Genomic DNA, 15,626 nt, shown 5'->3' with positions numbered 1-15,626 from the left:
TTCCATGGAACTGCAACTGATTCAAAGAGCACAATAGCACTATTTGATAGAGCAAATTCTCAGCTACAAAACACTTTTTCAACATAGTCACCACCATTAGCTGTGCATTTTCACCAGCAGTGAACAAGAGCGTGCTGCCGCACTCATAAAAATCTGCACCAGTGGACATGACCCACCCTTGCTGTCACTCCTGCTGAAATACACCACCCACCATCTTACTGTGCTCACATCCACTGTTTCATCTCCATAAATGTTCACAAGTGTTGAATGGCAGAGGCTGCCATTTTTTCCACATGGAGGAATTCAGTTCCACACCTTTGCTTCATCTGCCAGTACTTCCATGTCAGATGCCATTTTGTCAGTGCTCCTTCACTGCCATCTGTCAGACAGCAACAACATATAATGGACTGTTGGTGGGAATGTTCAACCTGTACTACCATACCACCAGCATCTGCCTCTAACATTGTGGGCCAAGAAAATAAAACAGCAGGCATTACTTTCACAGCAGCCCTCATAAAATATATACTGTAGTTCATGTACATAGGTAACAAAAATTATTTTAATCTTTAGCATTTTTAATTAAAACAAAACAAAGCAAAAAAGACTAACAAAAACACAGAACTAGTGGGATATGTGACCCTGTTGTTGTGAAACTACCACATCAGTCTAGTTCAACGGCAGCGGCTGCAATTCTTAGTGAGCTCTCAAGGTGCTTGTCAGAGATTTTAGATGAAATTTTACTCCTCCTGTACTTCATCCTTGAAAACAATTGTTCACAAATGTGTGATGACATGAATAACATATGACTGTGAAGCGAGGATACTTTTTCTCTGGTAAGAGAGGGCTTATAAAATTAAAGAGACATGGTCAGATTTTTAAGTAGAGCATCTGATTGGAACTCTATATGGTGCATTAGAAAATTCTCATGTAATGTATTTATGTCCACTGAAGTTGCAAATATACCCCAAAAAAAGATTTTTTGCCGTCTTGAAACCTGTTCTCAAATTCTTTTATCAAAATGGAAAGCAAGACTGCAGAGTGTTTGCTGCTCACAGGGCTGCGTTTAGCCAATGAATGCATAAAATTATTAGCTATAACTTGAGTGGTACTGCACTGTGCCCTCCCTGTGCCCTGGTTCCAGCTCAGACAGCGTTAATAGTGCACTGACTTTTGGCTGCTGCAGGACAGTGGGTGCTTTCCCAGGGTCGGGCCCGCATTGCCTGCTGTATGGTAAAGCAGTGTTGCAGAATGCGTGACCCGGCCACGTGTTGCACTTTAAGGGAATACTATGCAGAACACCCCTAAAACCCACATGCAGTTCAGAGCGAACCTTCCTCACACCTCTCTAATCTGCTCTCACGTGGCTAAAACTCCACGAGGAAGCCTGAAGTAAAAGAGAAACCACAAAGCAACGTGTGCAAAGTTCATTTTCGATTTCTCAGGACAGGCACGAGAGGCCGAATCGCGGAGCAGTCTCACGGCAGGCTGTATCAAAGTCCTTCCGAGCCCCCAGGGGCCTCAGCGCTTCCCTACGACCCCCGCGGGGAGGAAGCGCCAGGTCAGCAAGGTGAGCGCACCCTTCAGCTAGGGAAGAGTCGGTCCGAACGGAATACAACCTCCCGCGTCGCAACCCGCAATGGAGAGAGCTAAATCCGGACGGACCACCGGCACCCCTTACCCTCCCACAGCCCGGGAAACGGCTTTCGCCAGCACCGCCGCTTCCGCCCCACGGTTCCTCCTCCGGGCCGCCCTCTCCCGGCATGCGCCGGCGCCGGAAGCCGCTGACGACAATAACAAACATCGGCGGCGGCTGCGCCTGGGCTCCCCGGCCCCGCTCTCCCCGGCCGGCCCCGCGCCGCTCGCCCCTCCCTGCCATCGCCGTCCACCCGAGCGCAGCGGCCGCCGAGGCGGCCCTCGCTCCCGCTGCGCCGCGGGGCCTGGCTGCGCCGGTAGGGGGGCTCCGCCGCCGCAGGATGCGCGGGGCCGCCGCCGGACCCTCGGGTGAGTGGCGCCGGGGGAGGCGAGGGCCCCTCCGCGGCCCCGCTCCGCCTCCTCCCCGCCCGCCGCGGGCGCGGGGAGCCTGGCTGGGGGCTGCCGGCGGGCCTCCTTTACTGGGGCTATCGCGAGGGGCGGTGGTTCAGAGGTTGGCCGCGGTGTGGGCGGCGGAGCGTTGGGGGCCGGGGGTGGAGCGCGGTTCGGTGCCGGTTGCGGCCCCGGGGCGGCGGGGGAGCCCGCGGGGCGGCGGCGCACGGCGGGCTGCGGGCGGGCTGCGGGAGGGCCGGGGCGCTCCCTGCCCGCGGTCCCCTGCCGGGGGAGGGCTGCGCGACGAAGTTACTCCGGAGAATGACTCAGCCCGTGCTTTCGGCCGGGCTCAGCGTGCGGCAGCGCCGTGTTGGCCGGTGCGCTGCCGCCGTTTCCAGTGTTTACTTATCGTTGTTCTCGAGGAAGCATGTGCCGAGCTCTCCCGTTGTTTTCTCGTTACTGCTTGTGAGCGTGCTGTCAGGCGGCTCTGTGGGGCTGAGCTGCTGCTCGTCCTCAGTGCCCCCGGAGTTGTGAGTGACTGCTGGCTGAGGGTAAAGGCGTGTGTGGGACAGCTGCAGGGGCAGATCCTTGTGACGCCTCATCTTTATCTAGAGATTAAAATGATAAATTGTGCCTAAAAGCAAAACACTCAGAAACAACCACCAAATGTTAGTTTTTTTCCTCCTTAAGCAGTAATTATCTCAATAATTTTTTATTTTTTTTTTTTTTTGAGGAAAGACTCTTTTTGTATGAAGAAGGCTGTTCTGTCAGTGAGCCATTTGATGAGTTCACTTTAAAAGTTTCACCTTTGCCTCATGATGGAAGGGAATGAGGAGGTCATGTATTGTTTCTGCCTCGATGTAAATGTGTGAAGTAGTTGGCATGGCAGCCTTTAGGGAAGATGCTCTTGAAATTGGTTAGTTCACTGCACAGTAGAAGATATCTTATCTCTGTTGGACAGACAATGCTGGGGCAGCTCCCAGTTGAGGTTCGTATTGTTGGGCAGTATTTTTAGGATGCCAGGTACGAAACGTACTTCAATAAAGGAAACACTGATTATATGTTTAAGTTGTGAACTTTTCTAAAAAAGAACAAATGCCTAAAACAGTCTAGTACCTTGGATGTTTTTAAAAGATGAAGTAAATGAACAAAGAGCTGTGTTATCTATTTTCACAAAAGCTATAGTGCCAAGGAGAACACACAAGAAAGAAATGAGACAATACTCACTAAGTTTAGTTTAAATGAAACTAAAGAGAATCTAATGGTACTTACTTTAAAAGCCATCTAAAGCTCAAAATGGTTTTATTTTATCATACTGGGAGTTGTGAAGAAAAAATTAACTTGTGAATGTGGAGTAAGGACCTTCAGCTGTGCCGGTTATAGATCCAGAAATGCAAGCAGGAACTTTTGGGATAATGCATTAGTGTAAGGTAGACTTAACTGCAATTTGGAAGTCTATTACCATTGTGCAGTTTGTATGGTTTTTGTTTTTTGTTTTTGTTTTTTTCTCTGCAAGCAAAACCAAGTTGTGCTGTAGTCTGTTGACCCAGCCTTCTGCTTGACACAGATTTGGGTTAGTAGTCTCTGGGATCCTACTCAAGGGGCTGGCTCCGTCCCCATGTCATGTTACCATATTTATAATTAGAAGCATACGAGGCAGATTTGCATTTACTGGAGAAGAGGACATTGGTTATTTTGAGGTCTTTTGTGGTGTCTGGTTAAGACATTGCTTGTCCCTGTGAGATCTGAATGCAGCTAAGATTATGTATGGTTCTGGGAGAGTTAAGGTGAAAAGTATAATTTCTAAACCATGCTTAAACTTACACTTTCAGTTATTGTGGTTAAATAGGGTAGGTGTATATGGAAGGAGAGGAATAGCATGAGTCCTGCTCCTTTTGATAAGATGGTGATGGAGTGGGATTGTTTGACAGAAATTTTCACTATCTTAAACTGTAGTGTTGGTGGTTGTCAGTGTGATCCTTAGACCCTTGTTTTTAATCTAGCAGCTAGTTTGAGTAGAAGGCTGACTTAGAACGGTGTGAAAATCTAGAGATTTTGTATTGTACAGAGTGGATTTGCTTTTATATTACAGTCAAGTGAAACAAGTCAAAATGAAAAACTGTTGTCTAAGGTGGGTGCTGTGAGCCATAGCATGCATACCCGGCTGTCATCTGAGCTACTCCAGAGCCATTTGGACACTGTCCCAGCTGTCATGCCTCTCCTACATGTGTATTGCGCAAGAGCAGTTGTGCTCCTGATGTTGGGTTCAGAGCTACATGACATTACTTGAGGAATTTCTGAAGAGGAAAATGAAATGGTGAAAAGGTGAAATTCTTTGAAAAATTACCAACTTTGCACTAGACCATACACTGTTGATATTCTCAGCAGTAGTGATCAGTGAATAGCAAACACTTGTCTACAAGAAGCATGATTATAATAGTATTGTGTTATACCATCTGATTGAATGCACTGATACCAAACAGGCAAAAAAAGTATCACTAATATGGAAATTACTAACCTACCTGCTAGAGTTAGTGTGCATTTTGTAGCTGATTTGTCAGAGTAGTGGTTTGGGAAAACATTTTGAAAGATTCTCATGTGGTCTCTTAGTCATAAAAATGATTGATGATTGAGAAATCACTGACAGTAACTTATTTTATGAACTAGGGAAGGATTCTGTGGCTGTTGTTAAAGTCACTTGTCTATGAATTAACTTCTATTTCAGATACACTTTTAATTTAGTTTTGAGTTCAGTTGAAAAGAAAGTTGGAAGACATTGGGTGTTTTCCTCTGTGGGAAGAACTGGTAGTGGATGTACTTCAGCAATGCTTTCTAAAGCCAGTGGTATTTTAATGTATCTAAGTTGTTAATAATAAATAATATCTAAGTCTGAATTCTTGGCGATTGTTGATAGAAATATCAAAACAGATCTGTTGATTTAAAATTTTCACTCAGATTCAAATGGGGCGGATTGCAGTTGACTGATCAGGAGAACTACTGGCTGTCAGGAAAATTCTTGCTTATCTTCCATCTGTCTGCAGGTGTGTATTTTCCAGTAGGGTTCTGAGCTTAAACTGTGTACTCAGGCAGTGGCAGTTACTAGTGCAGCTTTCTATATCCATCCAAGATGTTGACATTTTCTTCTGGGAACTGATTTTGCAGCCAGGCCTGCTGCCTTTATCACATCAAGGTGAAGTGACTATATATAATCTATAGTAGTTGGTGTGTCTAGATCAGCTATTGAAGAAAGGAGTAGCCTACTTTCTGTATGAAATTACTTGCTGCTCTGTGATTGTTCTCCATTCTTCATTGGTTACCTGTTGATTGAAAAAATAAAATACCAAACCATTATTTTTACACTTACGGGATATTAAGAAAATTTTGTTAGTGTTTGGGAAATAGTATGTTCAGCATTAAAATTAAAATTGCCAGTTTTTTTTTTATTTGGACAGAGTGTCTGTATGATAGTCACAGTACAGCGGTCTTCATTATTATGCTTGGTGATGTGCTTGAAAGGCTAGTGTTGTGCTTTCAGTTTGAACAGGTTGAAGGCAATCACAGAATCATAGAGTCATAGATGTGTATGCAATGTGTATTTCTGAGGTAGAAAGTGGCACTGGAGAAGTAATGAAAGACAAGTTTTACTTCCATTGCAAATTCAAAAATCATACCTTTCAGCGAAACAGTCAGTTCTAAATGGCACTTTTGAGATCTGATATCTGTGAACATTTGAGTTAGCTGCTCAAATTTGGATTGTGCTCATGTTCTCATTTGTATTTGATGGAACTTATCTGCCGTGTTTTTTGTATGAACAAGTATGTTTGTGCTACGTTCTGTCAAATAAGCTCTTTTGTCTGATATGGATTTTGCAGATATGGCTGCAGCAACTTCCAGTCTTCTAACATATTCTGATTCTTCAGGGATTACAAATGTCAGTATTCTGTCTCACGTTCTGTTTTGGGTTCATTTATGCCTGCTATTAGTGCTGATATGTCAAAAGTGTAGGTATTTCATCCTTGTTTGGTGTAGTTGTGTCTGGAATGGCAATTTATACTGATAAATTGTGCTTTTAGTGATAGTTTTAGTTCCATCCTCCAGAGTGTATATTTCTATTAAATTCAGATGAAATGGAGGTTCTTATGTAAGAATATATTGTGTAACTGGACTAGCAGCTCTTTTCAAATATATTATGCTTATGTTAGATTGCAGGCATTCTGCTTGTAAATTGCAGATGACTTATTTGGCTATTCTAATTTAAAATACTTTGTATGGATACTTGTATTGCCTACTGATTGGGTTTGCATTAAGTTCCTTTCAGTTAACATTTCTTTAAACGAAAAGTGAGAATATCATTTAAAAATTCTCACATACCAGTCAGAGCAAAAGAGGGGGTGGAGTGTGTAAATTTGCCTTTTCTTATGTCATGTGAAAGACTCGAAGGCAAAATACCAATAAGCTGAACAAAGCATGTGTAATACAACAAAGCAATTTCACATGAATGTTCTGACTGCAAACACCACAACTGGGGTTGAATAAGGTAGAGGTGTAATTGTAGTGTATAAAACTTTGTGGGTGTGGGGTTGGTTTTTTTTTAATCTCTGAGATTGTCTATTTCTTAAGTTGGTAATATTCCACAGAGGCATTTATTAATGTGCTTTGTTGGCTGCTTTAAACTGCCAAAGATTTATCCAGGAAAAGCAAAGAAGGCCTATTGAAAGCTACTAAATACTTTCTAGAGATATTATGTTCTTCATACCCATCATGCAGTTTTTGTCATTTCTCAATATGTTGCTCTTATCCTTTAGATTTGACAGTAGAGGCCTGAAGGTTATTTTTAATTGTGTAAAATGCAAATAGCTGATGTGCCAAAAATCAAGTTGTGATTTTCTTGAATGTCTTTGTAGGAAATATGGGGTTTATGTCAGTTCTGCAAGTAACTGGTTCTTTGCTTGTCTGTTTCATGTAGTTGTATTATAAAAAGAATTTGATAAATAGGAGGTGGTTCATAGGTGAAACACTAACTATGAGGAAAAAAGTTTGGAAGCTGCTAATCATTTGAACACTTCAGCAAGACTGCGGTTGATTCCTTTACTGCTGGAAACTTTAATGTTATTCTAAACATTTACCATTTATAAGAAATTAATTCGTACCTGATGGCATGTGTGGTTAGGAATTGGAATGACGCCTTTTGAAAATTTTCACTTCTCTTCTTGAGTGACAGTGCTGACTTGGTTACCTCTTGTATCCATCATCTTTTTTCCTGCCCTTAGCTCTGGGGTAATAGTTTGAAGGGCTGTGTGGCAGACAGCAGTCCTTGAAAGAGTTCAAAGTTGTTGCAGCAAAGTAATCCAGTTTACAGCGTGTAACTGGAAAGTTGTGCTGCTGAAAGCTGGTGCAGGGAGAGGATCAGGACAACTGGCTGAGGAAAGAGATTCATAAGGCTGGTGCTCAGGCTGTAGTCAGTGTTTTTGATCGTGGTCTTGGTTAGCCAGAGAGAGGGTTAGTGAAGGAAAAGCATTGGTGCTGACTTGTCTGATCTTGATCTAAGACGGAAAGGAATGCTCGTTGGCTGTTTCTTGCAGAATTGTTTGCAAACACAGTAAGATTTTACATGCTAATTATTTTTCAAAAGTTCATTTCTATAGGGGACGCCTTCCCACTTGTATGGAGTTAGTCAGTAACTTGAATAAAACCACCTGAAGCTCTACATACTGAAGAGCACCATTTTTTGTAAAGTATTAATCACCATAATGTGAGAGAGATAGGTAGTCTGCATTTGTTTTTGAAATGGCAAAGTTATACATTTAAAAAAAGAGGAAAACTGACTCAGCCTTCAGTTAATTTTTGTCAAAGACACAGTTGCAAACAGCTGTGGAAAGACTGTTTCCATCAGTTAACAAACTACTACAAAAAGAGAATGCTTCTACAAAATGTAAGCTGTTTCCTAGCAATAAGAATGTCAGAAAACGTTGGCTTGTTTTCTGACTTGCATTTGTTAACCAAGATGCAGAAACTTCACTTTCTGACAGATGAGATGTGAGGTTTGGGGTTTTGCGAAAGCTAGTAAACTCCCCCCCACCACCTTTTTTTTTTTTTTTTTTTAAACTATTGGAGGGGAAAAAAATTGTCTGATTCATATGTGGATTGTATTTTGGCAGTTCCTCAAATACTATGAACAGAATAATATAAATAGATTCTAACCCTCAGAACTGAAGTTTTATAATTATATACGTATGGAGTCATGACATAATGTCTAATAATATGCTTGTTGCTTCATAAACTTGTTGGAAACTATTTATTTCCTAAATTCATAAGTTCTTTCCGAACTTGCAAGAAGCTACACTGTTTTGGACTACATCAGTTTTAAAGCTATTCCTTAATACAGTGTTTTCTTATTGTTGTTTCTGCCCAAATGTTGCTTTTGATCTCTTGCTCTTCCACCATTGATGCTGAGGATCTGTGGAGGTGTCACTCCACCTGTACTGCTGAACAGGGAGAACAGAGGTAGCTTCCATGTTATTCAGAGTTGCTCCCGCATTCACGTGGTGTAAATTATATTTCCTGAAACTGAAAAGCTAAAGATGGAGTTGATGTTTTGCAAAATGCATAATACAAAACAGAACAAAACGAACAAACAAAAAAACCAACCCTCAAAAACCAAAAAGAGAAAGAAGTAAAACTGTGCCATACTTCTGAGTTTTGAAATTCCTCTTTAATGAATTGGGAAGTAGGGACATTTGGCACATTTCCTGATTGCAGTGCCGAAGTGCAGCATCTTTCCTGTTTTAAGAGCATAAGGGACTTGCTTGATTGACCAGTTGGTGAGTTTGAGAACAATGCAGTGACTGCTGGAGATGCTTTATTTAACTGGTTCTGTGCCTGTGCACATCTCAGTGCTGTATAAATAAAGCTACATGTGGCACAAGAAGCTGTTGTCTCCTCTGGACCTGAACCAACAAGAATGATCAGAGGTCTATAGCACATCCTTAAAGAGAGGCTGAAGTAGCTGGGCTTCTTTAGGCTGGAGAAGGACTGGTCTCCAGGGAGACCTCAGTGTGGCCTTTCAGGACCCAAAAGGGGCCTAGAAGAAACCTGAAGAAGGGGCTCTGTGTGAGTGAATGTAGTGACGGGACAAGGAATAATGGCTTTAAGTGGAAATAGAGTAGATTTATTTTAGATCTTAGAAGTAAATTCTTCTCTGTGAGAGCGGTGAGGCATTGGCACAGGCTGTCAGGAAGCTGTGGATGCCCTATACCTAAAAGTGTGCAGGGGCAGGTTGGATGGGGCCCTGGGCCCTGATTTAGTGGGTAGAAACCTTGCTTATAATAGGGGAGTTGAAACTGAGAGGTTTTTAAGGTCCCTTCCAACCCAAACCACTCTGTGATACGTTAATTTAAGTGTATTTTAAGGAGTGTTTTCTTTGACCAGTCAGTTGTCCAGATAATGGTATGCATTTTCATTGTGTTTTTTGTTATTTATTTGTTTGTTTGTTTATTTAAACTAAGCTGTTTGCACTACTAAAAGCAGTGGTAGAGAATGTGTACTATCCTTGTGAGGACATCTTGTCTGTTCTAGGTGATCATAGTGGCCTTCTGCAAAATGAAGATGCCTCTGATTAGAAGCATTAGTAGCAGTATTGAATAAAGCTCCTTTTAAACATCACTTTACATGAAGAAAGTTGTTTATTTCCTTAAGTTCAGCCTTAGTCTCTATGTTCCTTTTCCTTTGATATTAGGAAGAGTGCTGTAAAATCCTTTACTTGTGAAGTGAGGTGTGGAAGTTAGACAAAGAGATCATTTTTAGAAGGGCACCTGAAAAAGCAAAGGAAGTAGAGGCAGAATACAGATTTGCAGAAGAAAGATTCAACTGAAAGGAACATTACATTCTCCTTGAGGGGAGGTGTATTCCAAATGAGATAACTCAGTGAGTAAGAAATAGCGCATGAGGTTTTTTTGTTGTTGGTTTTTTTTTTTTTTTTTAGCATGTGATGGACTTGCCAGACTTTGCCTTGAATGAATTACCCTTTTGACAGGTAGAAATTCTATCTACATTGATCTACTGTGAGAAATTGGACTCATGTAATCTCAGGTAGTATTTCTGATTCATATGGAAGCAATATCAATTATTACCGGCAATGTAACCTTAGTGGGTCCTCAATAAGAAAACGTTCCTTTATCAGCATTATGCAGGTGATGTTCCTAAACAGCTACGTGAATGCCTGATAATTAATGATGTGGCATTGCAAGCTTCTGAATGAATAGTGGGGGTACTGCCTTGCTTGACTACTTAGAACTAGTTCTGTCTGTATTTAGAATTGTATTTCTTTCAATCTGAAGATATGTGGGGGTGGTGTGGGAAGGAAAGAGTTCGGACTTCTTGGTCTTCTCTGATCTCAGAGATGAAGCACTGATGAGTACAGCACTTTGCAGATATGAAGTAATGCTTCTCTAGGCACTAAAAGCAAGGTACCTTTTACTGCTGATGTGTTTCTGTAAAAGGAATGCAAAACACTTGGGATTAAAGAAAAGCAATGACTTTGGCATCATTTAGTTTAAATTCTAGCTAGTTAAATTAAAATGTTTTGGTAACTCATATTGTTAAAATTTGGTTCATAATGCCCCTTTAAGCACAGTCAGTGTAGATAAACATTCATTTTTGTCTTTGTCCTGCCCTGAATGCAGATTTTATTGTTTTGAGTTTGTAAAGTTGGAAAGAATTGTACTGTGAAGCAGTGGAACAGTCACAATTGGGTAATGGAGTAGGGATTCTGCAGTTAATGGCAGAAATGGATGGCTAATGTAGCCATAGGATTATTTATGGAGTGCTGTGAAACCCATGACGTCTGTAGTGTTTTTACAAAAGGGAAAGGTCTGTAAACAGACATTCATTTCCTTTTACAGATGCAGGAGCAATGAATGTGTTCTGAACTAAATAAGCTACATTTGAAAATTTCTGAACAACGTGCATTGAAAGTATTGATCAGCACAGACTTAAAAAGTTGCCAGTTGTTTCAGAGTTTATAGTGGGTAGGACAGTCTTGTAAGGTGAAGCAGATGTAGTTCTATGTACATGATCTATGTATGCAATGTAAACACAATGTAGAACAATGAAATAAATGTTACATTGTCAGCATAACATATTCATGGCTGTTTTTGGTGTTAGGTAATGCAGCAACATACATATTTGAATTAGTTTTTGGAGGTTTTTCTACCACATTCTATTCTGACCTTTGTTTTTGTCACCTCATTCTTTTTCTTATATTTCATTTCTACCATATTCTGTCTGTTCTGGGAATTGCTACAGCAATTTCTGTTTCTAAATTTTCAACACTTAATGATGCTGCTGATAATTCCTGGCTGGTTATCATATAAATTTCTATAATCTGAAAGATAATGTATACTATAGACGTAATGCTGCAGGACAGTTTCCAATTACACAGTTAGCCTCTTTGTCTTTGGTAGTTAAGTTCTTTACTATGAGAGTGGTGAGGTGCTGGAACAGGCTGCCCAGAGAGGTTGTGGATGCCCCGTCCCTGGAGGTGTTCAAGGCCAGGTTGGATGGGGCCCTGGGCAGCCTGGTCTGGTATTGAATGTGGAGGTTGGTGTCCCTGCATGTGGCAGGGGGTTGGAGATTCATGATCCTTGAGGTCCCTTCCAGTCCAAACCATTCTGTGATTCTGTAGTTGTCAAATGTTGTAATTTTTCGACTTCTATTAAAAAAGAGGTAAATAATTTCAGCACTGAAGCACTAAGAAGCTTGAAACTGTACTGTGTCACAGAAAAGATTGTGAAATTCTCTTAACAGCCTATTGAAATAATGCTAAGAGTAGTAACGTGTTTGTGGATATATATTCTGTTGAAACTTGATGGTTGTTGACTTTCACTCTCGGCTTAAGTGGAAAACTTTTTTGTTATTGTTGAATTATATTCTTGAATTCTAGGAGTAAACTCAAAAAGCAGTGGGATATGTAGCTGACTTGGCTTAAATTGGCCTAATTTAACCTGACTTCTCGAAGAAAAGAGACTTAGACAACTGTGAATAAATTTAATGCATCTCCTCCCTTAACTAATCTTGGGCTTTGTTGGACATGGTCACCCAAGCGTTGTCCAGAGAAAAGAAGGGTAGCAAGAGCTCTCAACATTAGTTTTCTTAAAGAGATCTGAAAGCAGGCAGCTGAGCTCAGTAGTGTCCTCAGCAGGACAGTTCCTGCTGGAGGGAGAGCTGCAGCCTGCCCTAAGTAGGGCAGAGGTGCTGGCACAGCTTCCTGGAGAAGCTGTGGATGCCTTATCTCTGGGAGTACTCAAGGCCAGGTTGGATAGGGCCCTGAGCAGCTGAGCTGGTGGGGGGCAGCCCTGTCCATAGCAGGGGACTTTAACTGGATGATTTTTAAGGTCCCTTCCAAACCCAAGCCGTTCTGTTATTCTTTGAGTGCACAAATTTGTCCTGCCAGTCAGTGTAGCCCAGTTCCCCAGGACTGATTGCTAGCTTGTTTGTTGAGTGATAGAAGCAATGCTTGATTTCTAACTTTTTAGTGGTCTCAAAGGAATTAGAATGATAGCAGTTATAGTACTGGGGGCCACCTTTGTGCTAGTAGTTTCTTACAATTTGTGGTAATGTCCATTACTGCAATCTAAAGCAAATGTTGCAAATGTTGCTGGATATACTTTGTCCAGATGCAATTACTGCCAATGGCCAAAGCAGGGACGCTTCTATTAATAATTTTGCAATAGTGATTCTTAAACACATTGCTTTTTCCTTTTTATTGCATCTTTGCTTCTGAATAGGTGATGTATGTGCCTTTTGAATAGGTGGAAGGAAAGAGGCTCAGGAGAGAGGAAGACAACTTCAAAGCTCAGATAACTAGCTGCTGACAAAGTGACATCTGTTTCATGCATGTAAAATACAGTTGTGTATTTTTCTCCTTGTTCATAATGTTTGCAAATTTGGGACGAAGAGTTTGTTTTTGATTTACCCTTAGTCACGGGTTGTGTAAAATGAGTTACATGTTCTAATGTTTTTTTGGGGGCTTCAACAATCCTATTTTTAGTAATGGATTATCACCCTTTATAGCGCCCGATCATCTTCTCAGAAAGCTTGCTAGGGCATTAACGGGGTAGAAATAGTATTTGTTGCAATTCAGAATTTGAGCGTGCAGTTTGCTGACTGCTGTTGTGGCAGTTGCACTCAGTGGGTTACTGAGCCCAGTTGTCTGCCGCTGCTTTTCCTGCCAAGGGTTCCTTTTCCTTCAGCACTGTTATCTGAGCGGTAACAGTTAAAATGAGCTATCTTAGCTTTAAAAGACTGCTGATCTGGCTCACTTTGGTTGTAGTTGTAACAGCAGTTCTGGGAGAGGAAGTCTCTGGCGAGGATGCCACTGACAAGCAACCGCATCTGGTAACATCTTCAGTTCATAAGAACAACAACAAGAAGAAAAAAATATATATTTTGCAAATAGGTGACTGGCTTAACAAGGTTACCTAAAGGAAAGGAGTGTTTATTCCTGAAGGTGCCTGTTGGATACAGCTGCAAGATAGAACTGTTGATTACACAGCATAGCATACATGCCGTTTTACTCTGATTTCCCTTAGATCAGTTGTGTTGTGACTTTCTGTTTCACTGTTAGCATCATGTAAGAATTCTGCGCTGGTTCTGAAAAAGTAATTTCAGCTGATGGAAACTCAGGCAGTTCTCTTTAGTGAACTAACTCTCTTGGATGCACTGGAAAATGTTACAGCTATTTAAATGCAGTTTTTGTGGAAAAAGACTCAGATGTGTAGCAGTTTTGAGTAGACTTGAGACTAGATGGCATTGTTAATAAATTAAAAGAATACCACTTCTTTTTCTTTTTAATAGCATTGTCATACATTATTTCGGTGTTTGTTGCAGCGGTAGCCATAAAATCCTGATATTTTAATGATACCTGTAGTTACGTTCTGTATATTTTCTTTACAGATCTTCTCTGGTTTTGAACAGCCATGCTACTCTGTTGCCAAAATCGAGTACAGCAAATGCTCATTTATTCTCTTGTATTTGAAGAAGGTGATAGCTGTGTGTAGTGCCTGAAGGTAACTCTTGCTTTACTTAAAGTGGGAAAGTTTGAGACTGCTGATGCATGCCATAAAATATTTGATCTTCTTTCAGTGCTTTAAATGGTTAGCTGTGGTGTTAAGAATGGGATGGATTGATTAAAATTTCTCTTTCTGTACATGAACAGAATGAGGTTTCTGGACAGATTATCACCAGATTTTGCAAAGTAATTTTTATATGGAAAGTAAATATAATGCAATTATTTGACTAAGTGGGAAAGAGGTGTTCCCTGCTGCTTGTGTTAACATTATATTTAATGTGTCTGTTTCTAATTTTACATGGAACGTAGTCACAAATAATGCCTGTTGTGGAAATAAGTTTCTCTGTACTTTTAAGTCCCATTTGTTATATAGCTTAGGGCAGAAAAATTAATAATGAATTACTGCTGGTTTGTTCTTGAGGTTTGATAGTTTTTGTCTGTTTAGTAAGTTTCTTTATGGAATATATTCTCTACAGAGGTGATTTTTTTTATTTGACATGGTTCTCCTTCCAATATGATGTTCTTTCTTGGTAATATGTTGCTGACAACAGTAATATGCATGTCTCTGCTAGTTTATGTGCTACAATTAATACTTGAAATATGTGAGTATTCATGGAAGAAAACTAAGGACTGTCTGGAATTGTTTATCTGGTAGAACTACCTTCCTAGCCCTGCACACTTCAATAATGGTTTTGTTATTTTCCTTTATGGATTATGAGACTTTTTATTCTGTAGACAAAAATAAATGCAAATTCAAGCTCATTTTAGAATAATACAGTTAGCTGTGTAGATCTTGTACGTGTTCTTATTTCAGGGAAAGGAGCATCTTGTACTTCCTGTGAAGTAATTTAATGCAAAAAGTCTTTTCTATAATGGTCCAGAAATATAGCTGAGGCTAAACGTCTACATCTTACTGTTTCATAACCCTTTTACATTAAAAAAAAAAAAATTGCAGTGCTTTAGTGATTGCAGTGATAGTGTACTTTTGCAGCCACTCCATTAGCGCATAAGAAATTATTCGCAAATTTAAGAGTTTCTGTGGAGCAGAAGAGAAATAGGTGCAGAAGTATGAAGCCTTTCAAAGACAAAATAACATATCTAAGAATGTCTTACAAAGCAATTAAATGTTTTCTTCTGATGTGTATACTGGAAAAAAAAGCGCGTATAGTCGTTTATCTAGAAATTTGTGGGGCACAGGAATGAAAGTATTCTGAGATGCACTGTCTTTTTTTGATCACTGCATAGTGGCTAGTAGTAACTAAGGCTATAGAGTTAGCTAGTGCTGAAAACAGAAAAATCTGTAGATTTGTTAGTTGTGTCTGTCTGTAGTTAACTAATCGTTTTTAAAAACTACTTTTCTGGGGGTTTGATGTTCTCTTTTATGCGAGTGGAAAAACAACACCTGTGGTAATAACCAGTAGCAAGGCTTTGTTGCTGTACATTGGGAGATGAGTACTTACACCATTTTGCTATTTGTAAAAAGCAGAAAAGGTAACTAGAAATAACTTTAGCAGGGGAATTAAAAATGTATTTTATA

At 40.5% G+C, this 15,626-nt stretch overlaps 1 protein-coding gene across 2 annotated transcripts in view; it reads left to right on the top strand.

Moving 5' to 3' along the window:
- The first annotated feature begins 1,932 nt into the window (after positions 1-1,932).
- RB1CC1 (RB1 inducible coiled-coil 1) overlaps positions 1,933-15,626 on the top strand; it is a 70,645-nt gene continuing 56,951 nt past the window's right edge. For both annotated transcript variants that reach the window (XM_042869140.1, XM_042869139.1), the window contains exons 1-2: positions 1,933-2,001; positions 13,975-14,087. The gene's annotated coding sequence lies outside the window, so the exon portion shown is untranslated. The remainder of the gene's footprint in view (positions 2,002-13,974; positions 14,088-15,626) is intronic.

This window comes from Lagopus leucura, unplaced genomic scaffold (genome assembly GCF_019238085.1).
Source record: "Lagopus leucura isolate 7727_CA_CO unplaced genomic scaffold, USGS_WTPT01 Super-Scaffold_100002, whole genome shotgun sequence".
In the NCBI taxonomy this organism is placed as follows: domain Eukaryota; kingdom Metazoa; phylum Chordata; class Aves; order Galliformes; family Phasianidae; genus Lagopus; species Lagopus leucura.
This window is presented reverse-complemented; position numbering and strand designations above follow the sequence as displayed.